Genomic DNA, 17,023 nt, shown 5'->3' with positions numbered 1-17,023 from the left:
CACTTTTGCTTCTTGCAGTAGTCATAGACATCTATTGAAAATATAGATGTTGAGTATCTTTGTTGACCAATAATTCCTGGGTCAAACTGCGCAAAATTATGCGCACTGGTGAGGCTCGAAGTGAGAGGGAAACTTAGTTGGAGAGCAGGTCAACTTAACCCTTATTCTGCACTTACCGTGATTTACGTTTGTGTTTTGAATCATGATTATTACATCATTCAACAAAATGATTGAACAGAGCATGGACCTACTAGGTCCACAATCAGAGAAATGTGCTCTGATAGCATCGTGAATTAAGTAGCCAGATACTTCAGCATGCTACAAGTACAGTGTAGAAGACAAACTTTAAAAGATCACTGGTTCTTGTGGGACGCACTGTATAGTGAGAAAAGGCCTGTAGAGAGGACATATCCCTGTGGGGCCCCTACAATTGTAACATTAGTCTTTGAACTCAAGTTTTCCACTTACAACACCCCCCCCCCCCTACACTCACTATATATGCATACTGGCTAAGCCTCCCAAAACATTTCCTATCTGGGTGAAAATCACTTTATACGTCTCCAGCATTAATCGTTTTTGGGATCAGGATAATTGCAGACATTTGTTTTCTCAAGCAGGTGTTTACTACACTTATTTATAAATCATAATTACAAGTTCATAAATAATTTGAATGCAGTGGCCAGCTATCGTAAGCAAAATCTTGAGAGAATAGCAGTCACAGGAACTGGGCTACATGAAAACCAGTTAATAAACACAAGTGTAGTATTATAAAAGTGATGTCACTTTTAAAAGCATACTGTAGGGAAAGGGAGGTGGAAGAAAAAAGGTGCACATGCAAAGTCATGCATGTGAGAGTTACTTTGATAAAAGGTACTTTCCACGATTGCGAAATGAAATTCTATGAAAATACATAAGTTAATTTGAGGCATCTGCAGGGTCACATCAGTGGTGGATCCAGTGGGGGGGGTACATTCGGCCTGTGCGCCCCCCCCCCTTTTACGAGCCATAGTAAAAACAAAAATTAATGTGCATGTAAATATAGCATTCTTACACAAGTGTGCCACCCTTTTAGAAAGTTACGGCATATATTTTCAATGGAAATATATCCACCATACACAAGTGAGGACCATTTTTTTAAATTTTGCTTTTCAAATTTTCCTTGGGGACAATGTGCCCCCCCCCCCCCCTTGGAAAATCCTGGATCCGCTCCTGGGTCACACATTTTACAGGTATTTTTGTGAACATTGGGTGTAAAATCACCATGTGGAAGTCATAATTCAAGCGTAGCTGTATTTAAATTACTCTAAAATAGGTTTAGCTGTATTTGTTTGCACTGTCTGACAGGGTATTACCATGGAATAGGTCCATGGTATTACCAGACAAATATTAACCACACAGTACCTTTCTCTGGTATTATTAGTTTCAAACTGTGTATATTGTACTGAGAAATCTTTTAATTAGCTTTTAAACAATAAAGAGATTGATTGACAATAAACTCAATTCTGAGAATTGTGTAGTTCGCTCCTGACTCATTAATTGAAATATATCCTTTTCTAATCACAATCTTTACTACATGTATGTATTGCATCAGAAACAGTGTATATATCAGCCTTTTTGCAATACAAACACAATTGTTAATTTGTATAGACCTTGTCTGTCATTACAATCTTCAAGACTTGAAAAGATAAATTGTGAAATTATGCTCACATATATCGATATTAATAGGGTAAACAACCCTTTTTCCAATATTTCACGAAATTCACTTTTTATTTCAATTGCTGGCTTTCATTTGAAGGGTAACTTAAAATCCATCCCAACAAAAATTTGAAAATAGAGAGAAAAACAAAGAAGAGGGCTGGTCTTGCATTGCTATCGATTTCTGTAGGTGCAAGACATGCAACCTGATAAGATCCCACTTTTAAACCAGGGAATTGGGATGAGGCTCCCTGTTTAAACAAGACAGTTTTATGTTTCTAACTTGGGCAAATGAGAACAGACCTCACGAACCAACTCTGTATTTTGGGGATTTGAAATTCCCATCAGGAAATGAGCTGTCAGCTGCCCGTCCTAACGTCACCCATATTTCATCTCACAAATATTCTATCTCTTGATGCTCCTATCATATTGGCCTTTGATGACTATTCACTGTCTGTCTGCCTCAACAACACGCGTGACCTTCAGAGCAAAGATATTCCTCGGGTTCACACTTCACACATAAAAAAAATGTATCTCCATGGATATGCATGTACCAAACTGTAGTCCCGTTTCATAAGGAATTTTTGTAATATAACAAATAAATAATTTCTGCAACAAACTACTATCCAGCCAATCAGATTGAAATATTTCATTAGCTTTTAACCATTATCGCAAATTTGTTATTATAACAAGTTTTAGGAAACGAGGCCCCAGATACATACGCCAACAACATTCATTATCGTGAGAAGCCTTTGGATCACAACTTTCCATCAGCCGTACAAGATAGCATAGTCCACAAACGCATCTTATCCCAAATGCAGGGAGGAACAAGAATTAATCAGTAGAAACTAAAGTGAGATGGGGGGTGGGAGCTCTCGCCGCATCTCGCGTAATGCCAAGCATAACATTTTCACCGACTCGATCCCCGATCCCAAGCCCCTCATTCCAGGCGTACCAGCACAGAGAAGAGGGCAGGAGGCAAGTGCCCCCCACACTACACCATGGTTTTTCAAGATGTGAGGGAAGAACGAGGAAGAAAGGGGAAGACAGGTGAGTATCAAAATCAGAGACTTTTTGCCCCCACTAAATAAAATACCCCAGCGAAATCACTCCCCCCCCCCCCGATCCTAAGCCCCTCATTCCAGTCGTATCAGCACAGAGAAGAGGGCAGGAGGCAGCTGCCCCCCCCCCCCCCACACCACACCATGATTTTTCAAGATGTGAGGGAACAAAGAGGAAGAAAGGGGAAGACAGAAGAGGATCAAAATGAGAGATCTGGCATCATCTGGGTAAATTAACTCTTTATTTTTTGTTACTCCTTTTCTTCAATTGAGCAAAAAAATGTCCCTTTTGTTTTTGTCTTTCCCAAGTCAAAATACCAGTGTCATCATCCCCCCCCCTAGTCTAGGCACAGACCCTGATTGAAACTTTGATCAGCAAGTGTGTATCCACACAGACTAGCACGTACAAAGCCTTCAGTACACAATGGATGAGTAGGCTGCAAATTCAGACCCTTAACTAGAGTGAGGGGTTTGCACAGCAGACACCCCCACCCCCTCCCCCCTCTCTCCCCTCCCTCCAGACAAGATATTTACAATCAAAGGTACTGTATAGTTCAAATGAACTCCTGGGTGTAAAATTACTGAACACTCAGAAGAAATTTGCAATTCCAATCATTATATGAAACTCCCTTTGACCTTTGACCTACATGTTCATATTTGAACTTTAATCCCAGTGAGATCTACATACACTAGGATGCAGTGCATCTACAAGATTTAAAACTAGGTGCATAATTTAAGTTATCATTTTTATTTTTGACAATCATAGATAGTGAATTATGATTTCATCTCTTCAATACAGCATATGAGAATATTGAGGATGGAATTATTTAAATCATTGAAAAGCAAAATATAAAGTTGATCTTTAGTATTTGTATTAATCTGAGAAACAACAGTATATACATGTATATACATATCCATCAATATTCATTTGAAGTGGTGGTTATTTGTTTGTTTTCATTTTTATCAAAGTTTGCTAAAAAAAGAGTAAAAAACAAAATTTTTGTCTTAATAGCAACATAAATACAGGCACTTGAAACTACAAGGACAGTATTCTGTTTTGCAGAAGGATGTCACAGTCTATGTCCTTCTGCAATACAGAAAATCCACATCATTATATTTACTAAAAAAGTATTGAAACTTCAATAAATAGTTTGTACAACTTTGCATAATATACATAAGGTACAGGTGTATACATGAAGAATAACCACAGTAAAAGATTAGGTGGTTTCAGACCGCCTCGAAGTTCGTCAGTTCCAGGTATTCTCTGATCGGGAAATTTACCCCGATCAGAAAATACCAGGTATTTTGGTAATGTGAAAGTAAACTACGCGTAATTTCCCCGAAAGAAAATACCCGCTAAATAGTAGGTACTTGGCGAAATTACGAGAACTTTCGCGGGGATTTTTCCAAGGTCGCAGGTATTTTGGCAATGTGAAAGCAATTTACTGGAACTTTTAGCCAAGCGTGTCGTTGGGCGCGGGCGCCGTGGGTGGCTGCTGGGCTAGTGGTTTTGAATCTCACGCCTTGCCTGCTTATTAGACCATACTGCGCATGCTCCTAACTTCAGGAATTTATCCCGAAGGGTATGTTTCGGGGCGGTGTGAATGCAGGAATAATTAATGGGTATTTTTTAGCCTAAAAATGTTCTCGTAATTTAACGGGGATTCTTGTGATCGAGGCGGTTTGAAACCGCCTATAGTGATTTTTTCCAAGATGTGAAAAGATTACACTCTTTTATAATAGACATGTACATGTACGGTGAATAAAATGAATTAAGATAGGCTTTGGATAGTAAAACAATAGAACTCTGGATTTGGATTTATTGATTTTAATTCAAAGATACAAGATAATAATAATAATAATAGTAGGCATTTATATAGCGCCATCTATCTAGAAATATTCTATTCCGAGGCGCACAAGAAAAGAAAGAAAGAAAGAAAGTTTGGATGAGTGTCAAAGTGCCAAAGTGTCAAAGATTCAAATATGTAGGGCCTATACGCAATTTGCCTAGTCGATTTTTCCTATTTATTCATTTTCAAACTTAAAACAATTCAAATGCCAATCTTAAAATTCAAATGCAGGGTTTTCTAGTCACTTTTCACAGCGAATATGAATTAAGAATGAGACAGTTCAACTTGGCTATGCCTTCCCATATTAAAAGAAAACTAAAGAAAGACTCTAGTTTACTGCGTTACTGTGTTCACTAAAAATCACTTGTAAATCAAATAATAGTAATAAAAGTTGCACACTGTAATCAATTTATCTTACAAATGATAAAGCACAAAAAAGAGGACTAATCAATCAAATAAATAAGCTGCATTTCAAATAAAGTGAAGATGAATAGGTGTTTAATACTTCATGGGAATAGAATATGTGTCATTCCAAACTATTAGAAATGCTTCTTGGCACCTAACCAAAGGCTTCTAAGAATAATAAAATACCTCAAGAATAAAGCGCCCTGAGTAAGGATAATAAAGTTTGACTCATTGGGGGATGTCCTCATAACCCATAGTTTGAAGTTAAAAGAAATTCTGTAAAAATCAAAGGTCAAAGATCTCTAAAATGGCATAAGTAAAGAAACAGGGCCCCCTCCCCCTCAAACTGGGTATGAAATTTACATGGAAACCATGAGGCTGCTTGGTAGCGTTGCTATGGTACTTGTACTGAAGTTGCACACCAAGGCTTTGTCTGTTAGAACAATTTCCTGGTATAAGGGTTCCATTTATTTCTTCTACTCAATCCTTCACCACGATAAACCTCTTCCAAATCATATATATATGACATGATATCATATTAGTATGTTCAAAATGTTTGTTAAGGTTCAACTATAAGAATTATAATTGTTGTATCACATCATCTGTTCATTCTTTGCAGAAATTTGAATTTGAGCATATTTAGCAGAATTGGAACCCTCTCTCATTATTTTTTCTTTAAAAGAAACACTTTATATCTATGCAAATTTAGGGATTGTATATACCAGAAAGCTACAAAGACTACATCCTGAAATTGTCAGCCCATTCCATACTTGTGGAAATTTCTTTTCCCCAAAACCAACAAATATAATATGATTTTTCACATAATAATTGCAAAATACATTCACTGTATATCATCCACACAAGAATATTGACCAACACTTTGGGAAATAATTTACCAAAACATAGATTAAAGTTTTTTAAATTTTGTCAATCTGAAGATTTTCCAATTGTAGAGTTTGGGTTCATGGTAATATCAAAGGGAAAAAAATCATTAAAAATGTTGTATGAAAGATATGATCAGAAATCTTGAATTTATGAGAAAATTTACTACTCACTGTTATCTAAAAAAAAGCCAAAAGACCAACAAAAATAATTCGGTCTTGTACACAGAAATCCCTTCTAAAGCAAGGAATGCTCTAAAAATTTCAGGATGTAATCTTTGTGTCAGTTTGAAGTATACCGTTACCATAGCAACAGTCAGATCAAATCAACAAAAGTTATCAGATCAATCTTGTTAGATGCCAAATTTTGATATTCCTCTAATAACAATTGACTGTTATAGTGCTCTATTAGTCTCCAACTGCTCAAAGCACTTCACAAACTGTCACAATTATTATTACTTGGTCACTGGATTCATAGCTTTTTAGCAGCTTATTACAGGTGCACACTTGCTAAACCAACCACAATGACGGTTGTTTCCTACCGGTACCCAATCAGCACCTGGGTGAGAGTGGTTAAGTGTCAAATAATGCCTTGCCAAAGGATGCTATATAGGCCATAGTGGGATTTGAACACACGACCCTTTGATTACAAGGCAAGAGTCAGAACCGCTACACCACAGCGCTTCTGGACAGACACTGCTGATACCACAAGACTACAAAATAGATAGTTCCATTTCGTATTCCAGCTATAATGCAGGACTATCTATAGTGATGGTAGTACATACAATGAATAAAATCATGACATACGTTGTTCTCTCCTGTTGTACGCTTTGACGGGTCTTCTTCTCGATTTTTCTCTTCTCTTTTAACAATAATCATACTTTTTTTACAATAGAATTTCCCTTCCAAGATTTAACGAGTTCTTACCTCATTGTTGATGACAATCTTCGGAGTGTTGTAGGCCTTCCTCATAAACTGAGGTGACGTTATCAGTGCCTTCACATTCAACGTCAAATGATCCATCTTCACTGACATCTTGATAGTAACGGAGTCTTCGATCTTTTTGAGACAATAATTTTTATTGGACAATCACTGAAGTATGTTGTAGGTCAAAAAAATTTTGAATTCACGATGGAACATCCTACAGGAAAATACTGCACACACAATCTTATGAAAGTCTTGTTCCTCTTGAAGAGAGGCAAACATGTGATGTATCATATATTTCTATTTTCATTTTCACTTGGCAAAATAGCAAAGATAACACAGCGTTAAAGCTCTATCATCCTGATACGAAAGTTATGTGCAATCTCTGTATACATGCATCACAACCATGTTGTTTAATATATCTAATATGGAAGATGTTAATTTATATCCATTTGAATGCATTTGGAGCCACAATATACAACAGCATCAGTCAATCCACAGCATGAGAATAAAAAAGTGAAGTCTTGAAATCTTGATGCTTTATGTGCACAGGGCCAACTTCAAGATCAAAACTTGCAACTTTTCGCGAAGATTTTGGCCAATTGCAATCAGTTTCTTGAACATATAAAAGCACTTAACATCGAGAAGACACAACGTAAACTATAATCCATCATTGATGAAACATATAGATGCGCTCCCTCGATAGCCAAGATGAATGAACTGAATATGATCCATGCACACTAAAGAAGCCCTCGTTATATAAAGTAACAGCAAAATGGCATGAAATTCTATACCAACTTGAAAGTTAGCACTATAAAAGCAGATTCATCAACGGAAAAGAATGGCACTTGTTGAACACCAGAACTACAGAGGGCACAAACTTGCCCTGAGCCCCAACTTTCAGCTACAGACGACCGTAACTACACATTAACAAGTACATCACTATGTAAAAATCCAACGTGGTAGATCATTATCCTCCTGATAATCACTTACAGAACATCTCCATTGAAAATGGTATGCATGAGGAAAAACAGTATACACTAGACCAGAACTGACTAGATAGATTTAATTGTTCCTCTCAGCTCTCACTGTTAAGCCCTCATCTAGCATTGAAGATGGGAGTTGTTGCGTGAAATCCTTTTATTTCAAGAAGCTGCAGATCCCAGCTACTGTCGTCATAATGATGTGAGAAGGGCTTGATGATTAGTAGCTGTCCTTATTAAGTCAACAGTATTGATTGAATCCTCTACACAGGGGAAAACAGAGCAATCCACACCTCTTTTAAAGTAAATTTACAGAGTAATAACCTCAATTTGGTTGAATGCACAACTCCAGACTGAAAATAGAAACATTAAGCCGTGCAGTTGACACTGGATGCATCTCAGCACTTCTGAAGCTACCAGATCAACGTGGCTAATATAGTTGAAGGTTCACAGGAACAGCTATTCCGCTTCATGGGGATCTTTCTCACAATTCTACTGCTAATTGTGCCATTGAAAAGATCATCAAAATACTGGCTGGCAGGCTTGATAGGATTACTTGGCAAGCCACATCTACAGACTGAATATGAACAATATTCATAATTCTTCAATAATCATGTTTTATAACTCAGGTTTATAGAACTGCGATACAATCATCAAGAGATACAATCAGTTTGATCCTGAAACACAGACTCAAAGATGATTCAGAGATAAATTCGTAGCATACAGTATATCCGTTAATATTTCCAAGATCCTACACACCTAAGGACATTTTTCTAAACATCACAAACATCAGGCAATTCTACATTCTCGCTTCCATACATAGGCAAATACATGTATGTGTCCAAGGTTTCCAAGTGTCCTAGTTGAGTCCTAGTACTGCAAACACCCGCTCATTTCCCAGTTTTGATCCCAACTACCCTTCAAATCCACTCCTGATAGGCTTTCGATGAAAAGCATGAATAGCATACACCTACAAATCTATATGCATGGATCAACTTGAACCATGATGATGGGGGCTTGAACTTTCACCGTTGAATCATAAACCACTAAAACTTGACAACAGTTGGTTCTGAAATTCCTCTGCTATTGGGACCGAAGCCTCCATTCCAGACTTTTATATTCAGGTTTATCGAGGGGAAAACATCAAGTTCAATATGTAAATTCAGTGGGTGTGGTTCCAGGACCTGAGAGATGGTCTGAAGCTGCACCTAGCCTGACCAACTATGGCAGGACATTGATGACATAGTTTGTTTTCATCACCGTTCCCTCAAGGGGTATAGGCTAACATCATAAATCATGATTCTAAAGAATTGGCATTTTTATAGTTTATATATAGTTGAAGAAAATAAAAGTAATTCTGAGTAATATGACTACGGATAATTTGCACACTGCTTCAGAGTTTATTGGCAATAGCAGAGGCATTATTTAATGGCCATCACCCATTCTAGTTTGCAAATTTAGTCAATCGTCACAATATAGTTTTCATGGAACGCCTTCATATCATCTGCAATATGATTTATGTTGAACCAAGAGCAATAAGTCATAACAAAATATTCCTTTCAATCATTCTCCTAACAGGTGAATGCCGAACCCATCCAATCTGTCTACACAACATCAAAGTTCGGGATTGTAATTGATGAAAGCTATAAAAAGGATGATAAATTTACCCCAAAAGAATAAAGACGTCTGCCCGTAATAAACTCGCAAGATTGAGAAACTGTGATTGTTTTGCTCTTTTCAGGTACATGTAATTATAATGAGTTGCAATGATTCATCCTTATTCATGCCAACAATGCCACAGTATTTTCCCCGTATCAAGAACAAAGTGCACAAACCAACCTGTTTTTAATAGTGTGGTAAACTCTTATTCCACCAATTCTCTGGAAACTCAAAATAAAAGGACTGCAACAAATCCAGAGATTCAGATCAAGAGGCTCGACAATATCTATCAAATATATCAATGGCATTAATGAGACTGAGAATTTTATAAACTGTTCAAGCATGGAATCAATAATTTCACCTCCAACAGCATCCAGTGTGCAGACCTGCCATCCAGACAAATTATTACCGGGTATGCATCATATTATGAACATGAGCACAAACTGTATGAGAAGATGAATTAACAATTAATATTCTACAGGTACACAGGGGAAACGGGGCAATACATACAGAAATTCAACATCGCCAGAGACCAATCACTATTCAAATAAAATGCCAGTCTGCAGATGTAATGTAAATTTGTATCCCACAGTGGATATCAAAATAACCTTGGAAAATGAATGCATTCGGTAACAGATACAGAGGGTGGTCAAATATGAAGGGATTAGCTTTTTCTGCTATTCTTTCACTTTATGAAAAAAAACAAAGATTGGGTTGTAATGCTCGAAGATCGTATTTACCAATGTTTCAAAGTGCAGAGTTTCTTTGATTCATCATGTGCAATGGTATTGATCCATGATTCAAAGTACAAAGTTTCTTCAATATGCCATGTGCAGCGATTATGTCACAAAGCAACGGTAACAATCTATCACCATCCGAGACTAGGTTAGAACTGCCAGCTTGAGTCAAAACAACTTTCCGTGTTTATCATCACTGCATAGGACAGAAGCAAAAATACACTCACTAATAACAAGTCAAACAAGTCCACCAAACAGATTCACAGAATGAAAGCTATTTTTTTCAACAAATGAGCCGGCAACAGAAGAAAATTAAAGCAATCAAGAAACAGGAACGATCACTGCTGCAGCTACGTCAGATGAAGTTGACGAGCAGCAGCATTTTGTACAACTTTATACATGTAGTGCCATTTCTATGTATATACGTAGAAACCTTCGAGGCGCTATCACATCGTAGTTAATGCCGCACAATGAATACGTTTATACATCGCTGATGGGCATTTTATTGGTGTTGCTTCTCTCTACCCAGGATCAATTAACCCGTTGACTACTGAATTCTCAAATTTCCATAGACTTTGTCCGCTGACCACCCGGTTCCAGTAGTTAATGCGTTAAGAAATGTTCCAACATAAAACCGACTCACAAGATGGTACTACATGTACAGGAAGTAAAAACAGAACGCAACAAATCAGAGTATGTATCAATACACATTTTTCACAAACCAAGAACAATATAAAGGTATTCTGCCCATCAATCGAGACAGCATGGTATATTTTCTCCTTTTCAACTGTTGCAGAACATTGAAGACACATCATCAAAACCAATAATCAAAACCACAAACAAAACTCCAAGCTCTTAAATATCCATGTGAGAGATGCTTGAGAAATTAATTAATCATATTACGTTGCTAATGATGTCTAGACCATTAATTCCTTTAATCTGGTATCGAATGGCAAACAGATAGAGCAAATGAAATGTATCACACCTTGCTTTTGGCTTATCAACACTTCCAAAGGCATATTGCGCCAATATCCTCAGGTGCTATTAATGTATTACTTCTGATATATTCGTGAACTGATAATATCTGGACTCCCTGAAGGCTATATGCGGCTCAAATCCCATCTATTTTCAATAACTACATGTACACTGTACATATACTATTCACAAACTAACTAATTGGTAAACTAAAGCTGAATATTAAACAGATGCAAGCAAGCGGAAAATAGTATCTGCACCACTCCTGTATAAAAATAAGCCAGCTTAATCAAACATAATATTTCCCATGTTTGCGATTCGGCACATATTGACAGATCTTTGTATCGCTAAGTGGGCTCTGGAATAATACGCATTAGTGAGCCCTTGTACTTCAACCGGTAGATGAACAATGGGTGACATTTTTGTCATTTCTCCTGCCACCCTTGCAAATAGAGACTTATTACCAGACATGAACCATTTACATGTATATTTGTCTCATAATGTGATAATAATGATTATCTGCACAAAATAGAATACAACCGATTCATTCAAGCAAATGCAATGGAAAAACATATGACAACTGTATGATCTCTCTCCTCCACTCATTCATGATTACAGAATATTTACTTTATTTAAAAATCACAACGATTTGGTATTTGAGAAGTAAACACCTTTGTAATACTGGTATACTGGTGCTGTTCACATACATTGTACATGTGTATATTGTAGATATCTGTTTTATGGGATGTTTATAGTCAATTAATAGACCAGTTCATTTTACCTCATGGACAATTTTGGTCAAATGACCTTTCATTTCTTTCATTATGATAGGCAGATTCCAAAGCAAGATATTACGTATGCATGCCTTACATAGCAGGACGAAGAAATAGAATAAACCAGGTGACTATAATAGCACATCAATGAACACTCTATGAACTTTAAAATTTGTTGCATTTCTACTTTGAATGCATAATTATTTATAGCATGTAGTACAATGTACTTGGCCATCTGTGAAATACCAGTCGTTCGTGGACGCATTGTTGTTTTTGTGGATGTAAATGAAAAACACAGTTCACATGAATATATGAATAATCAAGACATCAAAGTTGGTGCTTATCTCATTAAACTTTAAACCACCATGTCACATTAGTACCAATGACCTTCCTCTGATCATGTGCAGAATCTTCTGAATCTTCTGTCTATAGTATTAACTGGCTTATTAGCCAATGTCTGTATACACACTGACAGATATTTCTTTTCTATTGAGCTTTTATGTACACAATCAAACTTTGGTTTTGATGTGTGCAACATTGGGCAATAACGACAATACACAAAGTGAACATTTTAACAATGTTTCACTCCCAAATCCACAAAAGAATAAGATCACAGTACAACATATTTATCTTCTGCCGTAGGCCCACATGAAGACAAATACATGTAGGCTGTTTTTTAACAAACAACTGATGGAATCATATACATACATACTTGTATGTCTATAAAAGGCAAAAAAGGGGGAGTAAATTAGATACAGGACTACTACATTTGTGATATAATCTATAAACACTGTAATCTTGAAAAGGAATTGCAGATGACTACTGCCCCACAATAATCTTCATTATATGACACCTAGATAGATCCTTGTAATTTGATTGGTTGTTTGATATCGTTCATTCAGCCCATTTTGCAATGACGTCATCAACCGTGCAATTTTGGATCCATGCGATTTTGTCCATTGCACTCGCGCACCGAGACTGCAGCTCATGCACCAGCAGTGCGCATGTTGTAATGACGTAACAATCAACAGAACGAACTTGCACTACATGAGCATGTTTTGCATCGAAATTCATGAAATTCATATGGAAAAAAAAATATTAGGTGTCATATAAACCAAATAATGAATGTTTTTTCATTCGTGCAATGGACAGAATACTTCATTCGGTGATAGATGAAATAATGATCCATTCAACTCGGCTACACCTCGTTGAATGGATTTCATATTTCACCTCATGAAGTATTCTGTCCATTGCACTCATAATCATTCATTATTTGTATATTAAAGTGCCCCCTGCCTCCACCCCCCCCCCCAAAAAAAAAAATATATATATCTACCACTGTATATACTTACACTATGACAATGACCTGAATGTTAACTCACTCATTCTGCCAAAAATCACCACAAATCGGATAATTGTTTATTAAACAAGCAAGCATGGGGAAAAAACATAAGCTAAGCATTTCATATAATTTTGAATGATGTTACATGACACTAACTTGTTTCTCTCATAATACATGACAATGATGATCCACCTGTAGTATTGTACATGACCTTTGTAAACCATAATTGCAAACAGATGTTACAGTTTCCACTAGTCTCCTACAAGACCACTTGTTTATTTATTTTTTATTATTGTTCCATGTGTGCATTTCTATTGGCAACTGGCCTTGAATGTTAATTTTTAAGGGTTTACAATGTACATTTACTATCTTGTTACCATTATTACAAGTACGGTGTACATGTATATATAGGATTCAATCTGTACATATATGTACAGTTGTACAGGTAACGTGAGACAGTACAACATACAATGTACCATGAAAAAATATTTCATCGTTAATCATAAAGACAAGATTGATTCTCAAATTACCTTGCATTATGGTATTAAACTATACATGGCTTCCACAACATTTGCTCCAGTGGCAATTGCTTCACTACACTAAGTCCACCATGGACCTACATCTATGATTCCACACAAAATGACTATTAATCAACCCTTGATTTTACCCTAAATATAGGTAGCTAACCATTCCCCGAACTGCAACCCTAACTCAACATTAGACGAAATATTTCCAGGAGCAATTTTCACCATACATATTATGCTTCCATTTTTGATCGGCCCTATCCTATTACCAAATCATGAAATCCTTTGGATCTGTTTCTATTTGTGCATAATACCCCTTTCATAAACCCAATTATGCGGATAATATCCGCATAATTTGGTCGTAAAATCGGAGCGGGACCAGAGTTATCCGCATTATTTCGATGCTGCAATTATCCGCATAATAGCGGCATCGGGACCAGATTTTGACTTTATGAACGCATTTCCAAAGTAATGCGGATAATTGCCATGGTGCGGTCACAAGGTCACCCTTTTCCAACATAACCCCATCGGAGGGGGTGTGTGCAGTTGCCGTGACAATTATCCGCCTTTTTCAGGTCGGGCGCTCGTAAAAAATAGTGCGGATTATTTTCGGAGTTTGTGAATGCAATTCTTATTGAATTATCCGCATTACGCTTAGGCAGGGGTGTGAGTGGTCACAAATAAAAAGATCTGAAAAAAGCTGAAGAGTATTGAAAAAATCTGGTATAGAAAGAGCTCCCATACTTTTTGTACAGAGGAAAGCCAACAATAAGCTGAAATTAAGCTGAAAATCAAAACCAAAAAAATCTGAAATCAGATAAAAATCTGATCTCTCACACCCCTGCTCTTAGGCGGATAATTGGAGGATGGGTTTATGAAAGGGGTATAAATGTAATAGTTTAATCCCAAACCCCACCGTTTAACATTTCAGTGTTGAAAATTTGATATTTCTGAGCAGAATATCCTGATTGGATATCCCATGTATCTTAATACAGCCTTAAAATAAGCCCAGTCAGATTTGACAAATTGAATCAATTCTATATTCAAAGGCAAATATATTTCAAAGAAATACAGTCCAACCCCTTTTTACACAATTCTATGTATCAGATCCATGTGTGATTACATCTCTAGAGAGATGTCATGCATGATATGTGACGGACTGCAAAACAGATCAACACCCCACCTCCCGCATTGCAAACAAACTGAAATATATAATGAAGCGAGGATAATAGCTGTTCAGAAATTGTAAACAGTTTCATTTTTTGCCTGGTCTGATTTCAATAAATTGCTTCAGTTATTGTCGCATGATAAATTTCGACCCAAGGCTATTTTGTCTGTTGCACTTCCCATTCATTAAAACAATATTTGGAATGCTGGATTCTGATTCTACATGTATATGGTAGAGGAAGATACAAAAGAAATGGAATATTAATTCAAAGTTTCAAAATATGTATAAATTGAGTACAAAGAAATATTAGAAGATAATTTTGATATCTATATATGTAAAATGGACATCATGTCATTACAAAATATTGCCACTTTGTTCAGTTCGTAAATCACCAATAGTCAGAAGAAATAATTATCATTGCTGTTTGTTGTTGCTATTGCTGTTGTTGTTATTATCATCTTTGTGCAAATCAAATCCATATACTACTATACCTCCCCCCCAAAAAAAAAGTGTATATATTTTGTGAAGGTACTGATGGTGGTGGTGACGGTGGTGGTGGTGGTGATGGTGGTGGTGGCGGTGGTGGTGGTGGTGATGATGGTGGTGACGGTGGTGGAGGTGGTGGTGGTGGTGATGGTGATGGGAACATGAAGATGATGACGGTGGTGGTGGTGGTCATGATGCTGATGATGATGACTACGATGACAAAAGTTCTATTAACAGTGATGATAATAATGAAGATGATGGCAATGTTGATGATGATGATGGTGATGAAGATGATGATGCAGGGAATAGTTTAGCTTTACAAATTTGATTAGCATTTTTGGTCATATGAGAAAAGCTCTCAACTACGTAATGTACAGTCTTATGTAAAAATATGCTATACAAAAGACTTCATGCGTAGCAGTCTTTTAAAATGTGGAGCAAATTGCAATGCCATACCAGTAAAATTATTCCCTGCGATGATGATGATGATGATAATGATAATGATGATGAAGATGACGATGACAGAGTCTTTACCCTTTCTGAGCGAAGGAAAATTGAAAGACTTTTCCAGGGCTTTCCAGGACTATTATTCGGAATGGGCCCAGGAATACATATATGGATCCATACCAATTTATAATCTAATCCGAACTTTTTCACTTGTTTGCCAGATGTAAACAATGCCAATGTACACAGAAGCCCCCTCCCCAGGTTGGCTTGGTCAAGCTCTAGGGGAGCTTGATCGCAAAACCCTGAACAATGGGTATCATACACTTAACCAATCCTTCCATTGTGTTAAACAACAAAGTAATGGAATCAAGAAGGGCCTTGATGAATAGCCAACTGACTCTAAAGTACAGAAAGTTTCAAAGGACAGTATTTAAAGGAGAATGAAACCCTTGAAACCAGCTGAATCCATATCAAAGAGAAAAATCAAAGAAACATATTGTTGAAAGTTTGAGGAAGATTGAATGAATAATAAGAAAGTTATGAGCATTTGAATATTGAGATCACTAATGCCATGTAGATCCTCCCATTGGCAATGCGACCAAGATCTGTGATGTCACCCACGTACAACTCCCTTATTACTTTAGTACTTATTTCACTTATATTCTCACTAGGTGGTTTCAGACCGCCTCGAAGTTCGCCAGTTCCAGGTATTCTCTGATCGGGAAATTTACCCCGATCAGAAAATACCAGGTATTTTGGCGGTCTGAAAGCAAACTACGCGTAATATCCCCGAAAGAAAATACCCGATAAATAGTAGGTACTTGGCGAAATTACGAGAACTTTCGCGGGGATTTTTCCAAGGTCGTGGGTATTTTGGCGGTCTGAAAGCAAATTACGGGAACTTTTAGCCCAGCGTGTCGTTGGGTGCGGCGCCGTGCATGGGTTGCTGCTGGGTTAGTGATTTTGAATTTCGCGCCTTGCTGCTTATCAGACCATACTGCGCATGCTCGTAACTTCAGGAACTTATCCCGAAGGGTATGTTTCAGGGCGGTGTGAATGCAGGAATAATTAATGGGTATTTTTCAACCTAAAAAAGTTCTCGTAATTTAACGG

Source organism: Lytechinus pictus, chromosome 11, assembly GCF_037042905.1.
Source record: "Lytechinus pictus isolate F3 Inbred chromosome 11, Lp3.0, whole genome shotgun sequence".
Taxonomy (NCBI): Eukaryota; Metazoa; Echinodermata; class Echinoidea; order Temnopleuroida; family Toxopneustidae; genus Lytechinus; species Lytechinus pictus.
The sequence above is the reverse complement of the archived record's forward strand: the minus strand, read 5'-3'. Positions refer to the sequence as shown.